Here is a 6,000-nt window from a genome sequence, read left to right as displayed (position 1 = left end):
ATTTACAAAGCTTCAAAAAGTGATAAAATACTTAGAGATAATCTGGAAAAAACTGTGTAAGATATGCAAACTGAAATCTACAGAATTTAGCCAATGGAAATTAAAGAAGTCAAAAATAAATTGGGAAATACACTGTGTCCATGGGCTAAAGACTCAACTTCATTAAGTTGTTCCTCTCCTCAAAATTGAACTGTGGATACAAAGCAATCCCAATCATAATCTCTGCAGGTTTGTTTGTTTGTTTGTTTGTTTTGTAGAATTGACTAGCTGATTGTAAAATTTATATGGAAATGCAAAGAACCAAAAAAGCCAAAACAACTTTGAGAAAGAATAAAAAATTTGAAGAGTCACACTACCTTACTTCAAGATTCATTATAAGCTACAGTAATCAATACAGTAGTGCTAAGAAAAACAGACTAACTGAACAGCAATGAGATTTCAGAAATATACTCAAACATATATTAACCACTGAATTTTGGCAGAGGTCATTCAATGGAGAAAGAATAGTATTTTCAACAAATAGTTCTGCAAAAGGACTCATAGCCATATGGAAAATCATAAAGTGAAATTTAACCCATATTACACACCATGTACAAAAATGAACCAAGTGGGTCACAGACCAGTATGTACAGCCTCAAACTATAAACTTCTAGGAAAAAAGCAAAAGTAAAATTTAGTTTCAAAAGTTACCTACCTCATAAAAATTCAGGACATCTTTTCTTTGAAAGATACGGTTAAAAGAATGAAAAGATAATACACAGACAAAAGAAACTATTGGCAAATCACATATTAAATCAGGAATTTGTACTGACAAAATTTAAGGAACTCTCTATGACTCCATAATAAGAAAACAAACCACTTAATAAAAACTGGGCAAAATATTTGAAAAGATGCTTTCCAAAAAATGATACATAGACAGCAAATAAGTTTATAAGAAAGATACTCAATATCATTATTCACTGGGTAAATGCAAATTGCACTCATTTCACATGCTAGCAAAGTAATGCTCAAATTCCCTAAGCCAAACTTCAACAGTACCGGTGAATTTCCAGATATTCAAGCTGGATTTAGAAAAGGCAGAGGAACCAGAGATCAAAATTCCAACATCTTTTGGATCATGGAAAAAGAAAGAGAGTTCCAGAAAAAAACATCTACTCTGCTTTACTGACTGCACCAAAGCCTTTGACTGTGTGGAACACAACAAACTGGAAAATTCTGAAAGAGATGGGAATACCAGACCACCTTACTTGCCTCCTGAGAAATCTGTATGTAGGTTAAGAAGCAACAGTTAGAACTAGACATGGAACAACAAAATGGTACCAAATTAGGAAAGGAATATGTCAAGGCTGTATATTGTTACCCTGCTTATTTAACTTATATGCAGAGTACATCGTGCAAAATGCCAGGCTGGATGAAGCACAAGCTGGAATCAAGATTGCAGGAAGAAATACCAATAACCTCAGATACGCAGATGACACCATCCTTATGACAGAAAGAGAAGAGAAACTAAAGAGCCTCTTGATGAAAGCGAAAGAGGAGAATGAAAAAGTTGGCTTAAAACTCAACATTCAGAAAACTAAGATCACGGCGTCTGGTCCCATCACTTCATGGCAAATAGATGGGGAACCGGTGGAAACAGTGACAGACTTTATTTTCTTGGGCTCCACAATCACTGTAGAGTGTGACTACAGCAATGAAATTAAAAGACACTTGCTCCTTGGGAGAAAAGCTATGACCAAACTTGACAGCATATTAAAAATCAGAGAGAGAAAAAAAAAAAATCAGAGACATTACTTTGACAACAAAGATTCTTCTAGTCAAGGTTATAGTTTTTCCAGGAGTCATGTATGGATGTGAGAGTTGGATTATAAAGAAAACTGAGCACCAAAGAATTGATGCTTTTGAACTGTGGTGTTGGAGAAGACTCTTGAGAGTCCCTTGGACTGCAAGGAGATCCAACCAGTCCATCCTAAAGGAGATCAGTCCTGGGTGTTCATTGGAAGGGCTGATGCTGAAGCTGAAACTCCAATACTTTGGCTACCTGATGAGAATAACTGACTCATTGAAAAAGACCGCAATGCTGGGAAAGATTGAAGGCGGAAGGAGAAGGGGAGGACACAGGATGAGATGGTCGGACGGCATCACAAACTTATGATAGGCAAAAGTTTGAGCAAGCTCTGGGAGTTGGTAATGGACAGGGAGGCCTGGTGTGCTGCAGTCCGTGGGGTCACAAAGACTCAGACACGACTGAGCCACTGAACTGAACTGAAATACAAATCAAGTTCGCTTCCATAGTAGCTCTGATGGTACGGAAACCGCCTGCAATGCAGGGGACCAGGGTTGAATCACTGGGACAGGAAGATCTCCTGGAGAAAGGAATGGCAACCAACACCAGTATTCTCACCTGGAGAATTACATGGACAGAGGAGCCTGCAGGCTACAGCCCATGGCATCTCAAAGAGTCAAACACCACTGAGCGACTAACACTTTCACTTTCAAATGTAAATTAAGATCAATAATATACCACTAAGCATCTATAAAATAGTTAAAAAGACTAGCCATACCAACTGTTCCAAGGATGTGAATCAACTGGGACTCTCATACTCTGCAGTGGGGATGTAAAATGGTGCAATCACATTGAAAAATAATTTGACAGGGTCATAAAAATTCCAGTATGTAACTACCACATGACTTAGCCAGTCCTCTCCTGGATTTCTCCTCAAGAAAAATAAAAACATACATGAAATTTTATGTAATCTTATATTTAAGATGTGCTTCTTATGATAAGTCACTCATAAGTTCAGTTCAGTTCAGTCCCTCAGTCATGTCCAACTCTTTGCGACCCCATGGACGGCAGCACGCCAGGACTCCCTGTCTGTTGATCCTTTAATGGACCGGAAGCTGGTGGCCTGGAGAGTAAGAGAGAGAAAGAGGCTGACATCCCCTGGTTCACGCGGAAAGCCAATAGAGCCCTGTTCTTAGGGCTGCGCTGCTGCACGTGGGCACCGGGCGCCCTCTCGAGTGGGTGAAGGCATAGTGCGCCTTCTCCAGAGGGTCTTAGAAGCCTGGGCAAGAAAGTGAGCTCAGCCGGCCTCCGCGCTCCAAGGAATTAGCCAAAAATAGAGAGAGAGAGAGAGAGAAAGACATGGGGACCAAAGCTCTGATGGAGCAAAGGTGTTTTAATCAACATGGCGTGGGCATATATACTGTCTTACAAGGTGGTTATTCTCAGCAAAGACAAAGATTAAAATTCCAGACTTACAAAACATAAGATGATCCCTATCAAAGAGAGAGTTGCAAACAATCACCTTTTACCATATGGCTCATAAAAAGGAAGAGGGTATTTATCACTGTAATGAGAAATGCATGGATTCTTCAGCCCCGGGAAAGGCGTGCCTCTCCTCTTAATTCCTGAATATTCAGGGATCAATAAGGGCCAGAGGATTCCTGACAGATCCAAAACAGCACACAGGAAGCCGCTTGTTAAATGCTTCCTGACACCTGTCCATCACCCAATGCCAGAGTTTGCTCAAACTCATGTCCATTGAGTCAGTGATGCCATCCAACCATCTCATCCTCTGTTGTCCCCTTCTCTTCCTGCCTTCAATCTAGCCCAGCATCACAGTCTTTTTCAATGAATCAGTTCTTCTCATCAGATGACCAATATTGCAGTTTCAGCTTCAGCATCAGTCCTTCAAATGAATATTCAGGACCGATTTAATTTAGGATTGACTGGTTGGATCTCTTTGCAGTCCAAGGGACTCAAGAATCTTCTCCAACACCACAGTTCAAAAGTATCAATTCTTCAGCATTCAGCTTTGTTTATAGTCCAACTCTCTAATCCATACATGACTACTGGAAAAACCATACCTTTCACTAGATGGACCTTTGTTGTCAAAGAAATGTCTCTGATTTTTAATATGCTGTCAAGGTTGGTCATAGCTTTTCTTCCAAGGAGCAAGCCTCTTTTAATTTCTTGACCGCAGTCACCATCTGCAGTGATTTTGGAGCCCAAAAAAATAAAGCTTGTCACTGTCTCCATTGTTTCCCCATCTATTTGCCATGAAGTGTTGGGACCAGATGCCATGATCTTAGTTTTCTGAATGTTGAGCTTTAAGCCAACTTTTTCACTCTTGTCTTTCACTTTCAACAAGAGGCTCTTTAGTTCTTCACTTTCTGCCATAAGGGTGGAGTCATCTGCATATATGAGGTTATTGATATGTCTCCCAGAAATCTTGATTCCAGCTTGTGCTTCATCCAGCCCAGCTTTTCTCATGATTTACTCTGCATATAAGTTAAATAAGCAGGGTGACAATATACAGCCTTGATGTACTACTCCTTTCCTGATTTGGATCCAGTCTGTTGTTCCATGTCTAGTTCCAACTGTTGCTTTTTGACCTGCATACAGATTTCTCAGGAGGCAGATAAGGTGGTCTGGTTATCTCATCTCTTTCAGAATTTTCCACAGTTTATTATGATCCACACAGTCAAAAGCTTTGGCATAATCAATAAAGCAGAAGTAGATGTTTTCTGGAACTCTCGTTTTTTTAATGGTCCACAAGATGTTGGCAATTTGATGTCTGGTTCCTCTGCCTTTTCTAAATCCAGCTTGAACATCTAGAAAGTCATGTAGTATTGACCCCTAGATTGGAGAATTTTGAGCACTCCTTTTCTAGCATGTGAGGTGAGCACAATTGTGCCATAGCTTGAGCATTCTTTGGCATTAGAATGAAAACAGACCTTTTCCATTCCTGTGGCCACTGCTTGGTTTTCCAAATTTGTTGATATATTGAGTGAAGCACTTAACAGCACTATCATTTAAGATTTGAAATAGCTCAAAATCCATTGCCTTCAGTAGTCTTGTCCATAGTGATGCTTCCTAAGGCCCACTTGACTTCACATTCCAGGATGTATGGCTCTAGGTGAGTGATCACACCATTATGGTTATCTGGGTCATGAAGATCTTTTTGGATCATTCTTCTGTGTATTCTTGCCACCTCTTCTTAATATTTTCTGCTTCTGTTAGGTCCATACCATTTTGGTCCTTTACTGATCCCATCTTTGCATGAAATATTCCCTTGGTATCTCTAATTTTCTTGAAGAAATCTCTAGTCTTTCCCATTCTACTGTTTTCCTCTATTTCTTTGCATTGATCTCTAAGGAAGGCTTTCTTATTTCTCCTTGCTATTCTTTGGATCTCTGCATTCAAATGGGTATATGTTTCCTTTTCTCCTTTGCCTTTTGCTTCTCTTCTTTTCTCAGCTATTTGTAAGGCCTCAGACAACCATTTTGCTTTTTTGCATTTCTTTTCTTGGGGATGGTCATGATCCCTACCTCCTGTTCAATGTCACGAACCTCTGTCCATACTTCTTCAGGCACTCTGTTTATCATATCTAATCCCTTGAATCTATTTGTCACTTCCACTGTATCATGGTAAGTGATTTGATTTAGGTCATACCTCAATGGTCTAGTGGTTTTCCCTACTATCTTCAATTTAAGTCTGAATTTGGCAATAAGGAGTTCATGATCTGAGCCACAGTCAGCTCCTGGTCTTGTTTTTGCTGACTACATAGAGCTTCTCCATCTTTGGCTACAAAGAATATAATCAATCTGATTTCGGTGTTGATAATCTGGCGATGTCTATGTGTAGAGTCATCACTTCTGTTGTTGGAAGAGGGTGTTTGCTCTGATGAGTGCATTCTCTTAGGAAAACTCTGTTAGCTGTGGCCCTGCTTCATTTTGTACTTCAAGGCCAAATTTTCCTGTTACTCCAGGTATCTCTTGACTTCCTACTTTTTCATTCCAGTCCCCTATAATGAAGAGGACATTTTTTGGGTGTTAGTTCTAGAAGGTCTTGTAAGTCTTCATAGAACTGTTCAACTTCAGCTTCTTCAGCATTACTGGTTGGGGCATAGACTTGGGTTTCTGTGATATTGAATGGTTTGCCTTGGAAACAAACATAAATAATTCTGTCATTTTTGAGATTGCACCCACGTGCTT

Source organism: Cervus elaphus, chromosome 17 (assembly GCF_910594005.1).
Source record: "Cervus elaphus chromosome 17, mCerEla1.1, whole genome shotgun sequence".
NCBI lineage: Eukaryota > Metazoa > Chordata > Mammalia > Artiodactyla > Cervidae > Cervus > Cervus elaphus.
This window is presented reverse-complemented; position numbering follows the sequence as displayed.